The 24,630-nt window shown below is 38.4% G+C and overlaps 1 long non-coding RNA gene across 3 annotated transcripts in view; it reads right to left on the bottom strand.

The window, feature by feature from the left end:
* The window catches only part of LOC113746858 (uncharacterized), a 193,449-nt gene that overhangs the window by 114,599 nt on the left and 54,220 nt on the right, over positions 1-24,630 (bottom strand). For 2 of the 3 annotated variants that reach the window (XR_003463197.1, XR_003463198.1), the window contains exon 3: positions 9,607-9,678. The exons of the other annotated variant lie outside the window; for it this stretch is intronic. This is a non-coding gene — a long non-coding RNA (uncharacterized LOC113746858). The remainder of the gene's footprint in view (positions 1-9,606; positions 9,679-24,630) is intronic. 3 annotated transcript variants of the gene reach the window in all.

Below are 24,630 nucleotides of genomic sequence, written 5' to 3'. Positions count from 1 at the left end.
CAGGTCAGCTATCGTGAGAACACATGTTTTCATCCTGCTCCAGCCTCTTTTTTCACATTGTTCAGCAACAGTGCTATGATTGCATTTGTGCCTTTGCTCACCGAAATTAATTGGCTAAACCCATGTGCACTTTCTGTTTGAGTTAGCAACTGTACTAGTGCCCAGTTTGAGCAAAGGAGAAGCCAATGTATCACCACAGTCACAAGGAAGGCCTTGAATGAGTTCCAAGTTAACTTTCCAAGGATGAAATGAGTATCAGAGCCATTTCTTTTTTCTTTCAGAGAGAAAAAATATATATATTTGACAGGGTGATACAGCTGAAGAGAAAAAAAATATTTTTATAGCAGCTTGACCTTTGTGCATGTGGACATCCGTTTAGATTTAAAGTGTTGTTTTGTTTCTCTTTGACCTTCCCAGCAAATTATTTTATTGTCTAAATTGTGGCGATACAATTGATTAAGTCGATCTCAAGCTCTGAATTATGTGTTAGTTACACTTAACGCTGGAACAGGCAGTGTTTTATTTGACTATGTGTGTGTTTGTAAATCATTTACCTGGGAAGTAGCTAGAACATTAAAGTGATTGTGTAAATATATTAAATCAACGGACTGAGTTATGGGTGACAAAATGGAACTACGTGATTGGGAGAGTGTCTTGTGCAAAACCAGAGCTCTCCAGCTCACGTAGACTTGAATCTGCCAGCCCTAAATGCCTCACGAGCTATTAAGAAACCCAGGCCACACATTATGTGAGCTGATATCTGATTGACTTCTTCACTAATTGAGGTGTTCTCCTATTCTCACTGGGGGGAAATCAGGGAACAGAAGCTTGTATAAAACCTGTTCATGATTACCACCAAACAAAACATTGACCGTCTATTGATTACACTGTGATTGGTGTGATTTGACTTTGGAGGGTTTCATTCAGATAAAGCCTGTGAGTGAGTGAGTGCAGTCCTCTGCAGTCGCCTGCCATCTCCCCCATATGCCACAGTTTCATAATGATTTCATGCACCAATGAGTTGCTCATTCTATTGAAAATAAATGCATGTTCACTGCAATTTATTATTAGCTTCCATTCTGCTGAACAAACGAGTACAAACAAGCCCCCTCACACCTCGGTCATCATATCATAGTCAGGTTTTTGACCACACAATGATGCCATTTACTGGGACTTCACTGAGGAGCTCCTAAATATTTATGGTAGCGGGGGTTATTTATTTATTCTTTTTCTAATTAACACTACAAATAAAATATGATTTCTACCGAGTCAAATGTTTAATTAGTATTATATTAATCTTCAAATAGGTAAAACACAGAAACATATCTCTGTTTTTGAATGGCTTGGCTGGTAAACAGTACTGAAGTGCTCCTACTTGCATCTGTGATATGACAATACGTTGACATGTCAATAGAGTAATTAAGAGGTCTGCTAGTACCTCAAAAGAGAAATGGTGATTAGAGTTTAAAGGAAGGGAGAAAAAACAAACAAACCGCAAAGATGAATGCCGCTCAATATTCCAATAATTACTTAGCATGTTTTTGTCAGTGTGTGTGTGGTCTCTATTAACCTCAGCTCACCTTTGAACTTTTTAAAATGGTTAATAAGGAGGAATTATATAGGGTGTTGAGGATGAAGCCATTATGACTGGCCTCCTACTGATATGATAGGACTGCTATATTCTTGTGCTGTCTAAAGATTTGCAATCATCCAGAGGAAGCAGTTAATGTGACAGTTCTGCAGGGGAACTTGAAAACCAGGAAATGTAGATTTGAATGTGGACTGGATCAACTCGTATAGACAGGACATCAACTAGCTTTAGTTCTCCTAACAGCTTTTCAAAAACATCTGTAGCTAGAATTTCAAGGGTACATGAAGGGAAGATGGTGCAGCTCTCTCTCGGTCAGGCCATGACCGCAGACCAGTGAAATAGACTCCAACCGTGAGATGCAATCACACTCTACATTCTATCTTCTCTCTCCTGTAATCTCTTGGGAATATCTGTCCAGAAAGTTTGGCATTTCTCAGTGTGGTACCTTTAGATATTATATATAAGCACAGTTCATTTCAAATTAAACACATCGGTTTGGCGTATAGGGATGTGGGAGCAGTACTGTGAAAATAAACAAGCACTTGTCAGTCCAGGCAGTTAAACTGTTAGACATATTTTTTACTATGGATGTTCCTGACCACCACTTTGGCTGCCAATTAAATGGATATTTATATTTAGACTAGTCTATAAGTCAGAAAACAGACAGAAAACAGTCATAAACAAAAAGATACACACAAACTGCAACACACACAGCTTGGCTTCACAAGTTATTCTGTTTACATACCCCGGTACTATGACCTATATCCTGTTACATGCATTTGACACGGGGTCAGTTTGTTATCATCTGCATTTAAATGTCAGTAGACGTGTTAGACTACTTCTGAATTATGAAACATGTTGACAATATCTCCCAGACAGAAAATGCTGTGAATGATAAAGAAAATGAAGATGGCGTTCATGTTATTAGACGATGAGAGACAGGTCACTCTCATGGCTGGCTTTATTGTTGTGGGATAACGTCATATGTTATTCCTTTCAAGGCTTTATTATACATTTTGTCCCCACCGCTGGCTGGATTAACTTTGTGGTGAATTACAAAACGTACATGACACAGCATCAGGGCGTGATGAGAAGTTAGACTATAATGTTACTGCTGTATGTTAGCTAACTAAACATATTCTGTCAATCAGTATATCAGCTGACAGGTCTTTTATAATGTGATTGCTAGTTTCTCAGTGCTTAATTACATAACATTCACGTTACATTTAGTCATTTAGCTGACGCTTTTATCAAGAACAATTTACAAAAAAATCAAAGTAAAGTTCGACTAGGACATGTTAGTGCAGCAATAAGTGTTGTGACAGTAGTAGAGAGGATATATTTAACATGTCCAGTTTTGGTATTGCTAGGAGAGGAGGTACTCTGCGTATTTTTCTTTTGGATGCCAATTCCACCATCCTTTTTCGGCTGGATAGTGCCATCTCAAACAGATTTGTTCTGTAATGTTTGATCGATTAAGAGTGGAATTGGGTTGTTAAATCCCAAAGTAGAGAAATATAATAAAACTTCTGAAGCAGGACAAGGATGACATCTTGTAAAAACCAGCACAGGGATAGGGGGTCACCATCTACTGTGAGATGGCAGCATGGCTAGTGGGGTGGCTGCATAACATCTTAGAAGCAACATTAATAAAATGCTGATGATAAGTTTAACCAACTTTGTTGTCACACTTTGTCATGTCCAGGAAACTTTGTTAAGTTTACTCATTCAGTTTTGTCTCATGTCTATGTGATTTCCTGTTTTATTTTGGTTCCACTTCCTGTCTGTGTCTATTGTCACCAGTTTTACTTTCTCCCTTTTGTCTGTTTTCCCGCCCTTGGGATTACCCGTCCCCGCCCTGATTGTTTCCACCTGTGCCCTTACCTTGTGTGTGTATATATAGTCCATGTCTGCCTTTGTCCTGTGCCAGTTTGTCCTGTCCCATGTGTCAGAGAACAAGTGTTTTATCCATTCCATTGCCAGGTCTTGTTGTTTTGTTACTTTGTTCGTTCTAGAGTGATTTTCTGTTCGTTTTCTTAGTTCTAGCATAGTGTTATTGTTATTTGTTCTTTCTTAGTCTAGCTTTAGTTCAATGAGTTTTAGTTTCTTAAATTAGTAAAGAGTTTTTTCCTCTGTCAAGAGGGGAAAAAAAACTACTTTTGAAAATTTTGTTTGAGAGTTGTGCATTTGGGTTCTGGTCCATAGTTTGGTTGTGACAAACTTACTTATAAATAGTTGTGACTGTCAGTGACCAGAAGGTACAGGTTAATTCAAGACGCAAGAAAAAAAAATAAAGTTAAAGAACTGTCCAGAATGCTAAGAAAGCTTTACATGTATTTCTTTAGTCAGACAATTAATTAATGTTAAGAGTCAAATGAGATTTTTAGGGTTGAGATGAAGCGTGAATTAAAATCTTTTGTGTTCACCATGAGATGCGTTTTCATAAAACTGCCAGCCTGGGAGGCAGAAGGAAACACCGTTGCCAAACTCGAGCATTCATGAAGTCAGAGTGTATAAGGAAAATTCTAGTTCATTTATTTAAAGTGGACGCTAAGCACTCTTACAGAAGAGTAGTCCATCAGAGGGTCTGAATGTTTGGAATTGGAGGCAGCAGGCCAAGCGGTTTCATACTCACTCAGTGGCCGTGCATGCTAGCACACAGCCTGCCAGTGCCACTCTCCACAGGGCAAATATCTCCACAGAGTGTAATTCACTGCTGCCTTTCAATTTGCATGTTATTTAGTTGGCTGGTCACGTGACTTTTCAGTCTGCTCCATCATATGTCATTTTCTTTTAGACTGCTTCAGACAGTTTTAGTTGGTTAAAATGATCTGATCTTGAGTCAGAGTCTTAATATACAGCATTTCACTAATATTTTTCTCCTCGATGTGGGTCATTTCTTGTTTATCTTTCTACCAATGAGGCGTTTGATTGAATTTACAAATGAATTATTTAAAAAAATAATTGTTTAAACAAGTGAATCTTCATATTTCAAGAATTAATAAAGCAAGGGAATCATCCTGTTGTGAAATTATAGATGGTACCTAATTAAAATCCAAACAAATCAAGGGGGTTTTAATATTTGGTGCAAAAATGGCAAAACTCTTACAGATGGGATCCTCTGTTATTTAAGTACAGCCTGAAATATACTACATTTGACAGCGATTATTATAGAGATTTGAAATCTGGTACTGTAATGATATTTTACTCATTACTGTTTTTTTTTCCATTATAGTCAATATTACTCCTATTTTTGCTGTGTGTCTCTGTTTTCTATACTCCCCTCTCCCCCTTTAAACCCAACCAGTCGTGGTAAATGGCCGTCCACCATGAGTTAGTTTCTGCCACTGTTGCCAAATGCCTGCTCATGGTAAACATTTTGGAGTTTATATTAAAAAAGATGTAGTAATTTTAAAAAAACACCACCACAATATTGTTTCAGATATGACCATCCTCAAGTACGTAATGTCTTATGGCACTGAGTCCCAAACCTCCATCGATTTCAGTTATTTTGGTAAAACTGGATTGAGAACTTTTCTGCTTTCCCTCTGATTTACTGACCTTTTTCTTGGACCTTAGAGACAGGACTCTTTTAGTGACAATGATGTTCCCATTTTGGACACGGGGGGCAGGTGGTTTAAAAGAGGAGTGAAAAAGGCTTTCTATGTAAAATGGAGAAACCATCTCTCAACAGAGGAGCAGGCCTCAGAAACCACTTATCGCCCATCCACAATGCTGTCCTTTCATCCCTTTCCGGGAGACTGAACAGCAATTCAAACTTGGCCTCATGTGACGACCATCGTCCATACCGGAGCTCATGTGACTTTTAATGACCATCCTCCACACCAGTGCTCAGGTGACCTGAAAGACATTTTTTTACACCAGACCTCAAGTCACTCTAACGACTTGCATGACGAACAAGTAGAAACAATGCCCTAGCCTAAATACCTGGGTTTCTCCACCAGTCAGTCAGAACTGAAGAAGCCTCTTGGGCGAGAGGTGAAAGCTCTTCATGAATTTACAACTAAGTTCAGATTTAACCCTTCTCGAAGAAAGATGACCTGAATGACCGCAAACCTTCACAGACCCTCTGATGTACTCCGGCTCAGCAGCCTCTATGAACATAATGATAATGGAGGAAGCTAGGAAGAGAAAATGGGAAAGTGACCGAGCAAGAGGCCGCCAAATAAGAGTAAATCTGGGACTGACGTTTAGTCGTTGGCGAGAGCTTAGTGAAATAAAAGGCTGGAAGACAGATGCCAAGATGAGCTTCTTGATGTTGGACTAGGAGTAATATTAGCTGGCTGCTATGTCTTGCGTTGTTGCACTTGCTTGATGTTTGGCTGTTAGCAAAGTTGTCGACTCACTAGTTTTTGATTGTAACATAATTACAACAAATACTCGTGTACGGCTGCCTATATTTATAAAAAGTGGTATCGCACACTGAAACTGGGGGCACTAAATTACAAAAATACCAATATCTGTGCAATGAGTCTTTCAATTGTAAAGGCAATTTTTCACTATTTTTTGGTGTACAGTGAATTATTCATTAATTGTGATAAAAACCATCAGATTAACCTTTTTAAAAATATATGTAGTGTTAATTAAGAATACTACTTAGCACTACTTATAATATATGATCAGTATGTCCCTGAAAATACAAAAGACAATAAATACACACCAAATAAACACCAAATCACACTCATTACACAAAGTGCACTAATTACTTCCAGCAATTTTTGGCAGAGTGTAGAGTAGTTGTTTGGATAATTTAGTGATAAATAATTGTATTGATTGTAAGACCTGAAAAATGAGTAATAAACTGTGTTTATGGTCTGGTCCAATATTTACATGTGTTGCATTCAGCGGTGTCAAATTAATTAAACAGCTAAGAAAGCCAAGATTATGAATAGTAAAGCCCAACTGTTGGAATATAAAGGCGGCTGATGACTAGTAAGATGTAATTGTCTGACAAACTACAATTCTTGCAGAGTATGACACGTTGCCATTTTCATTGAAGAAGAAACTACTTACAATGGACTACCAATGACTTGAGGCAGACAGCATAATTTCACACAATTAGCTTTTGTGGAGGCAGAGTGGCGAGAGAGAAGAGAAACATGACAGCAACTCCAGAATGAGAAAATCGGGGGAAAAAAAAACTGAAAGTGATTGAAGTGAGCAATAACAAATGTCAGTCCTGAGAAAAATTACCTTGATTGAAATGGAGATTGAAAGTTAGGACTTAAATAGGGATGAAAAAGATTTGGTACTCTTTTATTGGCCCCACTGATGAAAAAAAAAAAAAAAGATTTTCTTTTGTGGTCAGGAAGTGTCTCTTAAGAAGCTTTGTTCAGTGTTGTGTGTTGACATAATCACCCACTGCGGCACTCTTGCAAATTGTCCAAAATACATGAAGCATTAAAGATAAAAACTCTTTTCTTGAAGCTATTCAAACGCTCAACTGGAACCCATATCAACCCCATGGTTTTATTCTAATGGGACAAAAAGGGTGTGAGTTTATATGACACAAATCAAGAAGAAAAGCACCTTACACGTGTTTCGCTTTCCTTTCCATCTTTGTACAGCATACAAAGAGTGCTTTTAAAAACTTAGGTATTTCATATGGACACAATATATGTAAGAGGCACAACAAACACTTCGGTTCTCTATTCCTTCCATGTAATTGAGCTTCGGCTGACTTGTCCTTTCCTACACATTTCTGGCTTTTGACTTTAATAGCATAGCTTCTGTCTGCTATTTGTTCAAAGGCTTGTGTATTACATCTCTACAATAAAAAGTGAGTGACCTCGGGCTATGCTACATTGATTTTTTAGACTTTACTTCTTGACTGCATAAAAGCTTTCTCATGTATGATATAGAGAAAACAGAAGACGAACATTTATTATTTACAGTCGACTGTTCAAGATCTTTGCAGTGGTTGAAGTTTTAGCTGGCAGCGCTGCTCCGTGGTTCAACTTCCAATATTTAAAGAGGGAAATTGGGTGGAAAGTAATGAATAACCATCAGATACAGTGCAAATAAAATGTCTCCAATTGTCATATTTTGATGTGAGAATGCAAACCTTGATTATAGGACACGCTTTAAAATGAGCTCTCGCTGTTCCACTGCACTTGGCACAGCTTTCCTCTTTCCATTTACCGAATCACTTGGCGAAAGGGGTTACTAGATCCCACTGGTACTTAGGGAACAAACCCAATTTGCTCTGGAACTCCTGTACTTCATATAGGTGGGACAGTGCACATTTTTTTTAATTTACACTTAAGCAAGCAGTTCCCCACTACATTAAAGAAAGAAAATGAATCATAAAACCAAGAAATCACAGTCTTGACACATAATTTTTTGTAATTTGCTATTTCCTGATATGAACTTCGTCAAGGGTCAACAGTTAGTTGATTGCATTCATCTAAGAGGTTGTTTTCTTCACCATAAGGCCAAATTTGAAGTTACTGCTAGGTAAAATGCTGATGAGTGACAAACAAACAGCTAACTAGATAGACTACGAGTCTTTATTGGACATGTCTGCTCGGCTGCTGCCATAAAGGGATCGAGCTGCTCAAGATAAAAGCATGACTGCGATACCACAGGGGTTTTTGTGGAGTCAGTCTCATGTTAGTTTCTTCACTGGCATCCTGTGAAGACTCTAAATGGTCAGGAGCTTTTAAACGGTTGATAAACTGAAACAAAAGCATCACAATATATATAGAGATATATATATATATATATATATATAATATATATATATATATATATATATAATATATAATATAGTATATATATATAATATATATATATATATATAATGTTATCACAGAAGACATCCAGTGTTGGATTTATTTAAAAAAAAAAAAGATACTGCAGTTCAGGACTGTATTACAAAAACTTCTAAGAGGGATACAATCGTACTGTAGCCAGCTTTGAATGCTCAGTGTTATTCCAGGACCAATACCCTTGACTTTAACCAGCAATTAAGAGATAAAAGACGAGAAGCTGCAGCGTTTATTAACTGACAAACCATAACATACACTGTACATGTACTGCCATATTGACAAGTTACAGCTACTTAACTGCAACTTTTTCTTTGCTCTGCTCATTTTCACCGTCACCACCTGTCACTCGCTTTGGCGCCTACGCTTACAGCACATGCATACGTGTGTGTGTGTGTCTGTATAAAAGAGTCGGCTTCTGGTAAAATCAAATGTTATGTTGCTTTTTTTACTGCAGTAAGAAAAATCCATACTGTCACAGCCCTAAATTTGGGTGCAACTAACAATTATTTTCACTATTAATGAATCTGACTTCTTGATTAATTGTGTCTATCAGGAAATATATTTTAACAAATACCCATTACAAACTTATGTAAAAGGCTGTATTCAGATTGCTTTTTTGGGCCCCCCAACTGCACAAAACCCAAAGATATAATCAAAAAACACAGAAAACTGCAGAACTACAACCACTGTGTTATTTTCATAATTGCTTGAAAATTGACAAAATTAGAGATGCACCGATCGATCAGCCAGTGACCAGAATCGGACAGTTTTTAGTTTGATCGGCCGTGACTGGATTCTGTGCCAGGCTGTCAAATTTGCACACATGCTGCACCGCAGGATGTTTTAACACGTGTGCAGTGGCACAGACAGTAACTGACTACTGTCACAGCCACACATACGCTATAACAACAACCCTCCTGCACACACAGCTCACATGCTGTTGTGAAATCAGAACTGCGGGTGAAGAAATTTGGTATGTGTGTCGTGGTTTTTTGGGGCAACTTTATAAAACTACTGATAATGAGGAAAGTCAGAAAGAGGCGGTTAAGCTGGTGTTCTGTGCAGATATGTAGGTGTGTACTCACATCGTCTTACCTATTTTTGGACAGCTATAGAAGCTATAGAAGGTCCATGTCAGTACAGTAGTTGTTGTATTTTCACAACCATATATTTCAGTGCTCAGAAAGTAAAAGGTCTACTATCAAGATGCCAACCAGCACTTACCTGAAAGCTCGTGTGAATGATGCTGAAGCTTGTTTCCCACATTCTGTGAATGGAGAGCTGGTACAGTGTGAGCTAGTGTCAGAGACAGAAAATGAACAAGGTTGAACTCAGATGAACTGACTTTGAAGAAGAGCTTTTATCTTTTCAGAGTTGTTCTTGCTTTAGGTAACAAACAGACGCAGTATCCCGAATAAATCATGAAGGCAGTGCAACGGAAAAATAAAAGAGCTGCAAACAAATAGCATTCATTCAAAGGCAAAGAGCAAATTTATCACACATGCTGGAAATTTATAGCGAAGTGTTAAAGAAGCTATGGCAAAAATTATTTGATAAACTGTCTCTAGGAACTTGTAAATAACCACTGATGAACAGATTTCCTAAACTGCTACCAGTCTGCTTCACTGTGTGTTTGCCTGACTATATACTCTTTCATAGACAAGTGCTTTGGGGGGTGGATTATATATTATACAATATGAATACAAAGTAATTTTCTTGGCTGTCCCCATGTGTCCCCGGTCTGACAGCTCTTTGCTTGTCAGATATGCTTTCAAAGAGATGCATTTATAAACCATGGTTCTCAGCCGCAGTGTACCATCATACAGTTCACTTATCCAAATACTGTTTTATTTAAGAGAAATTGTAGTTTTCTGTACCTAAACGTGTCCCCTTTTGCTGATAAAATAACAACATTTGAAGGCTAAAACCTGTTTTCTTCTTTTCTGGAAATTCTGAATGAACGCTCCTTGGCTCAGGTTTCACAGAAACTGTTCAACCTTTTTTTTTTTTTTTGCTCGTTTTTGCCTGGATAGAAAGATGGTAATGAGCTTAACACCAGAGACCTGAGGTTAACAGAGAGATGATAACAAAGGCAACTATCTTAACACTGGCCTTTCAGTAACAAACCAAAGGAACAGTCATAATAGATCGCTTGATCTTTGACGTCAAAGAGCAAACCAAAGGTCATCTGAAAATCGTTTTCACTGACCTCCAGTGGTTTGCAACTTAGTAGTAGTGCACACGTAGTGCAGATTGTGTCAATACACTGTGACATTACTGTGGTTACTGTGTAAAACAGTGTTCTGAGTATCCAATTAAAAGACTATGAACCTGTTATCCACATATACAATTCATTTCTATACATGAATCTGTCCATGTATCATCCAGTCCAATTCACTTCTGTCTCTCTGTCTACAGCCCCCACTGGGTCACCTTGACTGCACATGTGCATCAGTCAGTGAGACCTTCAGTAAGGCACAATCACTCTCCTTGGCTCCACCACCTCTGCCTCCGACAAAAATTACATTCACTAAATGTATAACGCTGAGGTAAAATGGTCACATCAAAACAAAGAGGTGTGCGTTTGTGTGTGTGTGTGGCTATGAGAGCGTGCATGAAATCACATCTCAGGCTATTGGATTCATCCAAAGTGTATTTGGATGAAGCAATGTGCATCACTCGATAATGTATAGCCTGGTGTTGTGAAAACCATGGAAGGAATAAACAACTGTAACTGCGCCTCTATGATCTCGGAGAGTTTATTCTGAAATATTTTCTACCAGCCCCCGCTGAAAGAGTACACAGAGCAGACAAATCTCAAATCTCTGCTGACATAAGGTGACACCTGATGACGCAAGGATCAGCAATAAAACTGGTGACTGACTTTGTAGAAGTGCAAAGGCTGCACCTGCACCCCAATGAATTCTGGGTACGGAAACCTACACTTCACAGCTTCTGACAGTGTGAAATAGGATCCCAGTCTCTCTGAAACTAAAAGTAATTGCTCAGTAATTATTTGGAGGAGTGAAATGTATAGCTAAGTAATGGACCGAAGCACACTGAGTATTAGATATCAATGTTTACACCTGCAATTAGACTAATTTGAAGGTTAAATAACCATATTTTTTTACTCAGCATTTTTTTTTTTTAAGAAAATGTGCACGGATATTAAACCTAGACTGATTTTTTTGACAACAACAACAACAAAATTTGGTTTAGAAGTGGCCATTTTAGGAAATTATTCAGGAAACAAACCTGAGAATGATGTGGTGAAGGGCTGCATTTGGAAATTGGTCAGAGTAAAATAATGTGGGCTAATTTTAATAGTCCTTTCATAATGTTTTGCATCACGTGAAGCTTTCTGATAAATTAGTACAATTTCTGAAAACTGCTTAAAAGAGTAAATAGTCTTTTAAGACCACAAAAGACTGCACTGATGTGAGATTTCATTGTCTTCATACACATACTTCAAAGTGTTGGGGTTCGTGGACTATTTGGTTATTCTTTATTATTTATTTGTGTGTGTGTGTGTGTGTGTGTGTGTGTGTGTGTGTGTCTGTGACAGTGCTATAGATCAAAGCAAACTCTTAAACAGCACACACCGTTTTATGCATAAGACGCTTAACGACTCCTGCTAGCTCACAGTTTAAAAAGGTGCAGTGTTATTCTTCAGCTTTTACAGCTTATTCGGGTTCAAAGGCAGTGGCATGCATAGATAACACGGAAACACAGTCTAACATTTATAATTGTTTAGAGCTCCCTAAATTTAGTCATGCGTGATGGGCAATTCATACATTCATTTGTAATTGCAGCATTAGTGATTATGTTAACCGTGCAATCAAGAGCAGCATCTTGTGAAAACTCTTAGCCTTTTCACACTGCAAATTTATCACGTTACAATAGGGAAGTAAACATAAGGTGGATTCAGGGCATTTACAATGCAGCCAACTGAAACTACAATGACAAATTGCTACATCATGGGGGAAATAACTATGATGTGATTTGATGAGACAAAGATTATGATGAAGTGAAAGACTCAGTGAACCAGGACATACTCAGTGGCTGTGGGCGTCTGTCCTTATGGACAGTTAAAGGAACTAGATGAGGAAAATATGCTCAGCAAATATATATATATTTTTTACTGAGCAGCAGAGTTGCTGCACCTGAGGATGATTTTTTTTCTATACATTATTTTATTTATGAGTAATTCCTTATCTATGTTGTATATACAACCTGCTGTAACAAGTGAATCTCCCCCGCTGTGTGGGATCATTAAAGTCCATCTTATCTTATTTTATAAAACAGCACGGCAGAAATTCAAGTAAAAACATGCATGCTTTTAAAGCGGTGGTCACATACTGTTCATTATAATGGAATGCTTTTATTTGTCCCTATATAGGTCCAGATGAAAATGCTGTATACTTTTAGCATTCAGTGCAACATACATGCAATCAGATGCATGCTGTATGAAAAGAGATTCATAGCAGCGTGCTGCAGATACCTTTGGTCTCATCTCAAGTTAAGTCCTGCTGGTATAGTAAATGACCTCGTTTAATGAGGGGAGCATCCACAACCCGTTTGCCTGCCATGTGCTGGTGCACATTATTAACATAAAAACCCAGCAGCACATCCCAGAGTTTAATACACACAGGATTATACGCACATACTGTCAGCCCCCCTCTCTCCCCTCTGCTTCCATCTCTGCTTCACTCGCTATCTGCATCTCTCACTCCTTTCTCGTTTACTGTACCTGTCTTCTTTGCTCTCATCCCTGATGACTGGCATGTAAACAATTTCTCTTGCATGTCGCAGTGATGAAACGAGCCTCCCGTGGAGACGGCTTTGCGTCCGGCTCTGACATTTCTATTTGTTTAGAACATGGCTGTTGATGCTTTGGCAAAGCTTGAGATGTTGGATTACAGCCTGGTCATGTCTCCGTTTCAGATTTAAGCACTTGACCTTTAATAGGATCGGTACGGTTTATTTGCTCCGAGATGTTTATTTAGGTTCGATAGATCTTGATGTCCTCCTTTGTTTTTCCTCGGGGTTATAGAAAGTTCTCTGTGCCTCCAGTCTAGCCATGAGATTAACTTGAATCTGAGTGTTATCCGGATTAAGGTGGTTCAAACATTTCGGATTAATCATTATTTCTTTCAAACTGGCAGAAGGTTTTTTTTTTATATATAGATATAACCAATCACCTGCCATCCTTGTGCATTTACACTCATTTCATTCACTCACATAGCATGTGCAAATATGCTATGTAGTTAATTTGTTTTATTTTTTGGATGTTAATAAAAATGGCAATTTGCATGGGGTGTTTTATTTTGAAAATCACCCAGATTCTCTATGCTGTTTCTATGTCTGGCCTCCAGCCAGCTAGAGCTGCTCTGTGTAGATTGACACATTCCCCTCGAATGCCCGGCAAAGATGAGTGGAGCTTTTGAAACGGACCGTGGTGGTGCTAGTGAGGTTTGAAACTTGAATAAAATCTCTACGTATAGCTGGACCGCAGTGCACACAAAATGCTTCACATCTGTGCCTGGTGGAATTTGAGGGTAAGAAAATTTGATGGCAGTCCATCATTTTGACAACACTGAGGACGAGCTAACGTAAGGTTAAGTAATTCACATGCAACACTGTCAATAACCACCTGTAGACCACCTGTCCAGCTGGTGGCAAGTGTCCATATTAACTAGTTATTGTATAGCAGTCTTGTTTTTGATGTTATTGCATGACCTCACTCTTAAGCTGTGTTTGCACTGGTAGGCTGCATCACTACAATGCCTGGCTATTGCAAAATGTCACTGCACAGAGTGTCTGAAGTTTTGGTAGAAAATCCAATAATTGTGATGTGGATGATAAACAAGGTGAGGAAAGAGGAATTGACGTGGTGGAGGATGAAAGACAAGCAAGTATTACTGAACATTTGTCAACTAGCAGTAATGTTACAGGACGGTCCTGTCTCCTATAAATTGCATTGTAGAACTAGTTTGCAACATTAAATACCTTTGTATGAATGTAATAATGAAAACAATTTATTAATATACAAGCATAATTTCAAGGAGATGAAGGAGGTGGCAGCAAGGAGCTAAAATCATTTGTTGGTTTCATATGGTGTTGACATGAAAGGTGGCTGCATCTTTTCATCTTTTTGTCTCCATGACATTAGATCTGTATTGATCTCAGTAATATTTGTTATTTTAGTATTTCTGAAGTAGGATATCATCTGACATGGTTGAATTACGTTTGAGCAAAAACATTTTTAGAAATGTAGTTGCAAGGACAATACTGAAAGAGAACTTATAATGGAGTGTAAGTCCTTAATCTTATGATAGTATTTTAGAGCAGCAAAATCTTTCTTAGTGTGTGACTGTCTTGAAAGTTGTGGAATGAATCAATGAGTGGAAACGGCTTAAAAGCACCCTGAAGACGTCGCTGAGGACTGGTTATGCTGAGTCATTTGGAAAGGACAATGACCAATGGGGAAGTTTCAACACTTGACTAACCAACAATATCTTCATTACTTAATAAGGGACAGACTTTTGAGTTTATAGGGCTGGCCCCACATTGCTGCGATGTCAATAGCCAGCACTCTTTGGTGGAACTGAAGGTAAGTTCACCAAAACTACCTAAAACCTATAATGCAAAATCATGTGCTCATACTTCTTGACCAACATACATGCCAATACATCCATGATGAGCTGTGTCCTATTTGGAGTATTCACCTTCTTATGACTCATGTATGCCATAACGGCATTGATTTACTGACAACTGAACAGGGCACGCCTACATTGGAGTTGGACGAGTGTGTGTGGTCTATACAGTATTGTGGTCTCTTCTGTCTGTGTTTGTATGTTATGAGCAAGGATAGCAAAAAGGTGACGAAAGAAAGCAAAGGTAAACTCTCTAAAAAGGAAAAAAGGCCCTATGTGACAAGATGGCTCAAACTTTCAGAAACTGAAGATTTCTTAAAGTGGAAATTTACTGGTGATATTGAACCTGTACTATTGCAGAGGTACCACTCCACCCCGTGTCTACTGCAATGTTCCCACGTCCTAAATGGCATCACATTTTGAGAATTGTTCTCTTCTCGCTCATTAATTGACTAGGACTTTTACAGTTTACATTTGTGCATGCGAAATACTGTCAAGCCAACTTGCCTCATTAAGCTAGGTGAAGAGAAACACTAATATGTTGTTGTCATCACATTGAGAAAACCGTTTAGATTTTATTTATTTTTTTACATCATGATTTCACATTTAGTGTTATGAAAATGCCTCATGAGTTCTACTTATCTCCAAAATGAGCCCGTAGAAAGCTTTGTAAATATCTCTCATGTATCTAAACTGGGACTATTTTTTATTTATTTTTTTCTCTTTCAGTCCAAGACAAAAGTTTATGCATAATACCTTGGAGTCATTTTGAGCGGACTGATAAATACAAGCTCCAGCACCCCAACAAATCCCAGTCCACAGAGATCTCTGAATACTGTGAAAAAACTGAATTATCCTTCAATTAATCTCTATATTACACTAATCCTGATAAGGATTGGGATAAGTCTACAGTACATGCAAAGTAAGCCTGCGGAGATGAGTGAAGGGTCTCCATGGATGACTCAGTGAGTTTAAAAACACTACAGCTGAATAGTTACGAGTACAAACCTTTACCACCAATAAAAAAATAAAAAATAAAATCTGATTGAAACTCACTTGACTCAATCTCATGGTTGTGGCTTTATTGAGTTAGGTTGACAAGACAAGTATGCGAGGTCAGGGAGCAAGCTCGATCCGTTTAAACACACACTTGACATGGAGACACAGGGACTTGACAAATCTCTTTATGGGTCCCTGAAGAGGTATCACTCTGACCTGTAGCCACTGAGGTACACATCTCTGGGTATAGAGCAAACATTCAACATTTGTTGTGGCATTTTGATTTATTCTCTTTTTGTGTCCCTTTTCCCCGTAGACTTTATTCAGTCTGGAGTTCATTTTTATTGTAATTCAATCTTCCTTTTTCACTTGGAAAAACAGCTATTGAGATGTCATTTCAAAAGTACCTTCAACAATTGCTGAGCCATAGCACAAATGAGGAGGCAAACTCAAAAATGATCCCAGCTGGTGTCAAAGTTGTTTTTTATTATTTATTTTATATAAAAGTTGTTCCTTGAAACAGTATTGTTGCTGTCTGACAGTATTGTTGACTGCCTTGAACCTTTACTGTTCAAAGAATCTAACGGTAACCCGAGTCCTAATTGACATACTTGAACAAAATGAAATTGAAAATCTTTTTTCTTCCATCCCCTTTATAATGACTGCATTAGATCACACACACCATCTTGTTACCGTCTCCTGCAAAGCTCACCATTTACAATACGCTCCATATGTCCTCCTACACAGCAAAATAGAATTCTGTTAACAAGTTTTGTACAAGAGCGGCACTTTATCAAAATGGTCACCTCAGCCCATCTAACACAACATACGTCTTCGCACCGCTGTGAAACTGAAAGAGTGTGTAGGAGTTTTCCCTTGAGAATGTGCAGATATAACAGGTACCGGGAAATGCCATTGACTGTGGACTGCAATCTTATACTCAATACAACCAGTGTGGGCAGAGCATGTCTTATAAGCCTGGCTACATCATGGAGCCAATTGAAGAGGCTGAATTAAACCAAAGGCGATTAATGTTTGGAGTTTTTTCATCTTGCTAAATAGCGTGCCTTAAGTATAAAAGGGGAAAAAATCTGTAAATAATTGATCAGCCTGTAGATGGGAGTGCATTAGAAGTAAATTAAAGCGCAACAGTCATGTAAACAGTCTTCTGAGTCTCCCACTAAACATTTCCTCTGCTCTTTGTCTCTGAATCTGTCTGTCAGTTTGTCTTTCACCTCTATTGCTCCTCCCTTCCCCTCCTCTCTGCGCCAACTCTCTCTCTAATACACTGCAGCAGTTGTAACTATTACATCACCCCTCTCTCATCATTTTGGTGGTCGTTGGAGAATATTGAACAGTCACTTACCCTCATATTGACATGACTGTGTAGAGAGAGCACAGAGAATGCTTGATAAGTTTCTCTTTTTTCATCTCCTGCCTTTTTTTTTTCCATGTTTGGTGCGTGTGCGTCTCCAGTGGGGAGGAAGAGGAGGCGCGTCTTTTTCACAGATGATGGTGTCGAAAAAGCTTGATTTCACCTTGACTTATTTCCTTTGCATCCTTCACTCACTGACTGCAGGATGATGTGCAATTTTTTACACGCAGGAACCGTCCTGAATCATCAGGAGACATTTCTGCAGTGGAGATTGGTGTGTCTTGAATTCACAATACCATCATGCCTCACACACATTGATTTTTCTTCAATGCACTGAGAATGTTATTGACTTGGAGAGAAAGACAGAGGAACTCATGACAAGAATGTTGGTGCATATTCTGACATTTGAGAAAGTACTGGTAACACCCTCTGGTAGTCTGTCACCTAACAAACATGCTGCACTGTGGCCCATATAGAAATATATTGTTGTATCATAACAAGCGGAAGAGAATATATAGTAGGTACAGACAGGCTGCATACCTATCATTAGTGATATTATCAAAGAAAAAGGAAAATGCCCTGTTAGTGTGGAATAATAGGCTCTGGCATTAAAGGCAGCCAGACAAATGAGTAAAGCAGACCTTCCCACTGACTCATTTAATTAGATGTTATCATTCTGAGCTTAAAATTATTCATACACTTGGAAATATCCTGCTTTGGCACAACCCACACATGTCATTCTGAGGCACAAAGCCATAAGCCTAATGTGTGTCATTCCAACACATTGTACATATTACATATATGTGGTGAAAATCATACATGGGGGCATATTAAATATGGAAGAAGGGGAGAAGAAAGCTCACATCACTCCCAGCTCCGGTAATTACCTCCACTCCCGGGAAACACAAACAGTTCTTACATGTGGCTCCACAACCTTATCCATAAACAATGCCATGTGTAGCATGAAATGTCTCTAACTTATAAATTAATACACTATAGAATGTAAACAGCATGCACTTAGATGAAAAGAAGCAAGGAAACATAAATCAGCCAGCCTGTCTCCATCTTGCTATGGGACATCTTGTTTGATTTGATTTAAGATGAAAAGATGAATTTGTAGAGAGGGAAGAAACCGTGTGAGTCTGTTATATGGGCTCATTTCAACTTTCCAATACAGAGAAGAAAATGGAACAGATTTAAAAGGATTTCTTTCTTGTGCGGCTCATCTGTGAATAAGATTTTGAAGTTGACACTTCAGCGCTACAGTACGTTTTGTATTTTTGCCAGAATGAACTCTTTAAATTGCTAAATGTTTGTTTTAACATCTCCATTAGGCTTCCATTCATCCCTTTCATTTTGCCTGTTTTGTTGCAGCACACAAAGGTTTCCATCTATTTTGCATTTTTAGGCCTTTCACAAACTCAAGGGTTTGTGAATGTGTCTATACGCTTGCAAAATATACACCATGCACTCTCAGTGAAAATAGGTGGTTTTAAGGTGTTTTAACGACTCAGCCTATTGTAGCTGGTAGGTTACAGGTCATTGTGATGATACATTTACAAAAGATCTGCAACAAACCGATTTGTAATCCTACATGTCAACTGCAGATATAAGCCCCGTTTGGGTATCCTGATCTATATTTCTAATACAATGCTTACATTAACATATTTGCATCAGATCTAAATCCATGCAGCATGCAGTGTTATTCCCTTCAACCCTCACTCGGAAATGTATCATCTGATGCACTTTGGATCATGTTCAGTTCCCTTTCTCACAATATTGATGGCCCACCAGATTTACCTCTCTCACAGTGTCAGCTGAGGTGATGCATATTGAAAATCCTAGCACACTGTTGACATCGGGGCTCTACCATTTGATCTCCTTAGGTTCAGCAAAGCATTGAACTCTCTGTTTTGGGATCTACAAAATAAATCCTATAAATGGAATATTCGCTCAGGAGGGCGTTGAGTTCCTAGTTTATGGGGGAGTCAGTAATCCTATAAAGTCTGGATTTGCCTTTCTTTATGAGGCTCAGTATTCTGTTGGATCTTATGGGCTTACAAGCTGTCAGACAGGGACAAATTACAAATAATTGACATAACCAGGGCCCTGATTAGTGATTGAGGAAAATCAAAGATAAATAGCTCACCGCTGCCCTTACTTTGCAAGATGTTGTGTACTATAGAGTACCTCAGAGAATCAATGGCAGAGTCAGTCTAATTCGTACCCCTCCTTTCGCTCATTTATTTTCATTCCCACCGTTGCAAAAGCGTTTCCACTTTCCTCTGTGCCTTGTAGCATCCCCCTGTCGTTGCAAATAGTTATTGTGCAATATTGGGTTGCTGCATACCCAATAAACGAGACCAGATTCCGGGCAGCAAGCACACATCCTCTGACATTGAACAAGGTCAGTCTGGATTTGTTGAGCATCAGCATGTCTTTAAAGACACAAGGGAGTCAAAACTCTTTTCTGTAGCATCTGAGAGTGACGCGACAATTCTCTCCAACACCTGTTAATATTACAAGGCATAATATTTATTGCATTTTTCAGTGTGATGCCAGCAGAGAAGTACAGTAAAGCCGACATGGACAGCAAACAAAACAAAGCAATTCGTTTCGCTAGAACATTATGACTGTGTCACCAGCTTTCATCACCATTTTGATTAAGATCTGAATACACTGGAAACAATGAGATGCATCCAGCTATATTTCCATGAAGCTGATGGATTGATATAAGCAGTGCAGTGCGATACAATTGGATTTAATGTGATTCAGCTGTGTGTTGTAATGCCATCAGAGTGGATTTGTGAAGATGCTAAAAAAGTCTGAAGCTTAAGTGTTATTAAAAGTTAGTCTAAAGAATACTTTAGTATTAAGCTTGTAGACAATTATACACCTAATCAGGAGTATTGAGTCTTATAATTTAGACACCTTAGTTTGAATTCAAGTTCACTTTTTTCCATCTTCACTTGCCTTTTGTGCTCAGCAGTTAAAACAGCATTTATCAGATACTAAAAATGAATACAGACATTTAGTGGTTTATCTATTTAAATGGATTTTGCTCCCAGCTTTGTTTTAATCGGTGAAGCCATGTGTCTATCATGGCAGTGTGACAATTAAAAAGAAATACAATTATGAAGAGATTTTTTTCTGCAAGTAAGGAAAGTAAATAGTATTTTCTTCAAGTTCATTGTTGACCTTAGACACAGAAGATTTTTTCTTAATATATGATTCAGTGACAACTGGACCAAATGTGTCTGTCATATAGTCAACAGCTACTAAATGTATCGTTGTTGTTGTTTTTTTTTAAATCCATAGGTCATAAGTAGTGATGAGAAGAGTAACCTCATTAATCCTGTGTCAATACAAAAGTCAATGCATGTTTCAAATTCTTGCTAGATTCTGTTTCCCAGAAAACACCTAAAAGTGTTTAAGTCTGAGATTTAATCTTTGAGCAAAGGTTATTCAAAGGCACAAAAATTAAATGTGACACTATCTGACAGGAAAGATCTTCATCTAAACCCACTCAAGTGGAATCAAATTAAAGACTGTGAATCAAATACTGAGCAAAAGAAGCCCTTATAAGGTCAAAATATATATGTATTAAAGCTAAATAATTCATACATAGGTTTTATTTGAATGACTGCATAGTGAAAGTTAACTTCCTCAACAACGGCATCAGAAGGATTTATGCCTTGTGATTTTCCAATCTCAAGTGGTACTGTGTTAACCTGAGGCTAAACGTGACCTTGGGCACTTGCCCTTGGCAGGTGAATTGAGGTGTGTGAGTTATGACTGTTGTGGAGAAACTATATCAGATGGTCTGAGAAATAATGACAGTGACTAGACAGATACTTCTGATCGCGCCCGAGGCTCTAACTTTAGTGGTCACTCACTCCCACGGAGAGTTGTTAGGGTCGGATCATTTTTCAGTTCAGAATTTTCTGTAAATAAATGAACAATTAAAAGATGGTGCGGTTGAATGCTGGAGTAATTTGGAGACGTATACGATCCGTATGTATACACAGAGCGATCATAATCACAGATTAATGACCTGATAAAAAGGCACTGTGTTTGTTGTGTTTTGTATAATGTTAAACTTTGAACAGATTGGAGGAGCATGATTGAGATAAAGAGTGAGACAGAGAAAATTAAACAGATCGCAACAGCAGACTGTAAATGAATATGGGTTCATAAAGATCTAATTTGTATTTTATGTTTGACTTTGATGGCCCTCTGGCTTCTAAAATATGCACATCAAGCAGGGAACATCTGAATAGCTCATAATGATGTAGAAATTTATGGCTCCATTGTTTAGATTCAAGAGGTCTTTTTTGGTCAGTGCAGTGCAAATCTCAGCTCAAAGCACACAAACATATCAAGAAGTCAGAGTAATCTTGAGGATCGACTGAAGTTATTGTGTATACGTTCTGCACAGACTGAAAACCATCTGTGAATCACCGGATGTCACTCCTTACAACAAGGGATAACACAGCGGCGCCTATATCCAAGGCTTCAATATCTGCCTCACAGTCCCTGAAATACAACAGAAATGACGCAAATGCTTTCATTACAGTTCAAAGAAAATCACACAGCACAGCCACGATCTCAGAGAAAGAAGGCTGCAGATTATTTTCAGAGCTGCTTCTGAATGAGCTCACGTTCTAACATGCACAGCCTAATGTTGGAAGCTAATGTGTGAGGTTAGACTTCCAGGCATGACAGATGCCATGAGGAGAGAGTAAATGATCACAGCAGCGACTTTCTGAGGCCTGGAGTTACTCCATACTTTACTGTGTTTACTCAAAGCCCTGAATCCATTAAGGAAAGATATAAGTACTTTATGCTTTTTAAATATTAAGCAGTCTCTCACTCTTCTGTAAATGCACGTCTACATAGCATGTATGATATTTATTCTGACATAAAATTAAACATTTCTCACAAAGCATTAACTCTGGGGGTTTGAAACCCCTTTCTCTCTCTGCTCTTTATTTTACGGAGAGATTTTATATGAAACTTTAGTACAAGTGACATTTCTTACGACGCCACTTTTCCACCTCCACCTTACTTATATAATGTTTTAAATTTTTCAGTCAAGAATATTTCTGAGCTGTGTTACCTGATTAAAAGACAGATTGTCAGGATTGAAACAGAACTTAATGAACCTCATCATTTTAATGTACTCGTGGGGCCAGATGCATAAAGGTCTGCGGATTCATAATTAAAACTTCACGACTAAAGCCGCATGCCACCATCATTGTAGAACCGGTTGCATGTGTCTGTGGCCGTTTATAATGCCCATATCACTATTTTATCACACCTGTACATCATTGTTGTCACTGCATGATTGATATCTCAATCATCATTGTTAAATGTCATAAAAATAATTATAGAGCTCATATTAAACAGACTTTACAAAGTGCTTCATAATTCAGGAGGCATTCATCACACTAACTATTTAAATTTTTACTTTTTAGATGCGCCTGAGTGACATTTTACAGCATGCAGTGTAGACTGCTGTTACAGCTGCCGCTGGCACGTCTTCGTGTAATGTCCCTGATTGGCCCCAGCTGATGAAGCGTGGCCAACTCCGGCACCACTTCTTGGATACATGGAGGATGATGATTAGAGCGACACTACCCACTAATCCTCAGTCTCCAATCTGACGATCTGATGGAATAGCTTGTGGTTTTGTGTGAGGCTCACCTTTGTATTGTTGTTGTATTTGTAACTCGTATTTTTGTTGAGGTTTTTCATTTGCTACCTGAGGACTGGGGTAGGTTCGTCACTAGATTAGGGATGCTGTTTCTCTGTTTTTGGTTATTAGAAAACTGCTTTTTTTTCCCTTCTTGTTTTAATTTTGTTTCGACAGCATAGACGTAGATACTTTTTATAGAGTTCCCTTTTGGATATATTCATTTTGTTTGTTTAAACAGCATTTGCTAATCCTTTGTTCCCCTTGTAGTTCACATGCCCCTTCTTTTGTTGTATTGATTATTAATCCAAATATCGGGAGGTAAGTACTGCAAAAATAATGGCACAATCCGTGAAACTGGCAAACAACTTAAACAATGTTTTACACTACGATTATATCTCTCACTTAAGTTAAGATTAGTGTGAGGATCTGCACTGAAAATAGGGTAGAAGTTGTTTTGCACAGAAAATGAATATTAGACATATTGTCCGATTAGGTTCCCATGTTCTACAACCTGTTCGCACTATTCAGTCCAACGTAAATAAACCCACAGCATGGTCGTACAAGGCTCATTACATGAATCACTGGTGAATGGCTACATGTTGGGCAAAAAATGAAATAACAGTAGAAAAACTTTCACATACTGATTAGTGTTACGGTTCTGACCAATCAAGAAACAGAACCAATTTAACATGGATGCTCTGTACCTATATCTATACTAACCCTAACCAGAGGAGGTCTTTCTCCCTAACAGCAGTTTCCTTCATCTTGATTAGATGTAATTACTTAATTATAAAGAAAGTAATTATATTCTACTAATAACAGCGGCTCATAAAACAGCTGAACTCTGTCAGAAGTTGATTGCAAGTGGAAATAAAAACCATCTTCCTGTAAATCAATGTGAATAAGCAGTTTGGAACAAGTGCTGTGCACTGTTGTTATAGTGCCATGTTCCTGAGAGCCCAACCACAAGTTCCTGAGTCGAAACAGATTGTGCTAGTTTGTTTTTGGTGTGGGCATATTGTGGTGACCCACTGTGGTCAGCAAGGTGGCCGACCTGCATTGATGTGCTCCAGACCAGACACAGCTGTGTAAATATTGAGCCAAGCCAAGCTGAGGCATGGCCATCAGCCATCACTGTTGCTGCATGCTCTGGCGTGAGGTTGTTTGACCAGTGGCTCTATTCTCTGACCTCATCCCTCCATAATTCTCTGTCTCTTATTCTCCAGCCTCTACGTACATAGTATTTTGGACATGACATTGTTGCAGTCACAGATGTCTGTCTGTTGATGCGTTCATGGAAATACAGTCACTCACAAACTTGTGCTCTTACACCTCTGGATTCCTCTACAAAAAAAAAAGCATCTTACTGCACAAAATTAATAAAGTGATAAAGAAGGGGGATTGTCACGTGTAACTACTTGATCCTTTATGATAAAGAGATCATAAAAATACCACTTGTGCTGTGTAAAAATGGAGGTGTTGACAGAAAATGTTCCATTTCATGCATTAATTAGCTTAAT

The sequence above is a fragment of the Larimichthys crocea genome, chromosome I (assembly GCF_000972845.2).
Source record: "Larimichthys crocea isolate SSNF chromosome I, L_crocea_2.0, whole genome shotgun sequence".
In the NCBI taxonomy this organism is placed as follows: Eukaryota; Metazoa; Chordata; class Actinopteri; family Sciaenidae; genus Larimichthys; species Larimichthys crocea.
This window is presented reverse-complemented; position numbering and strand designations above follow the sequence as displayed.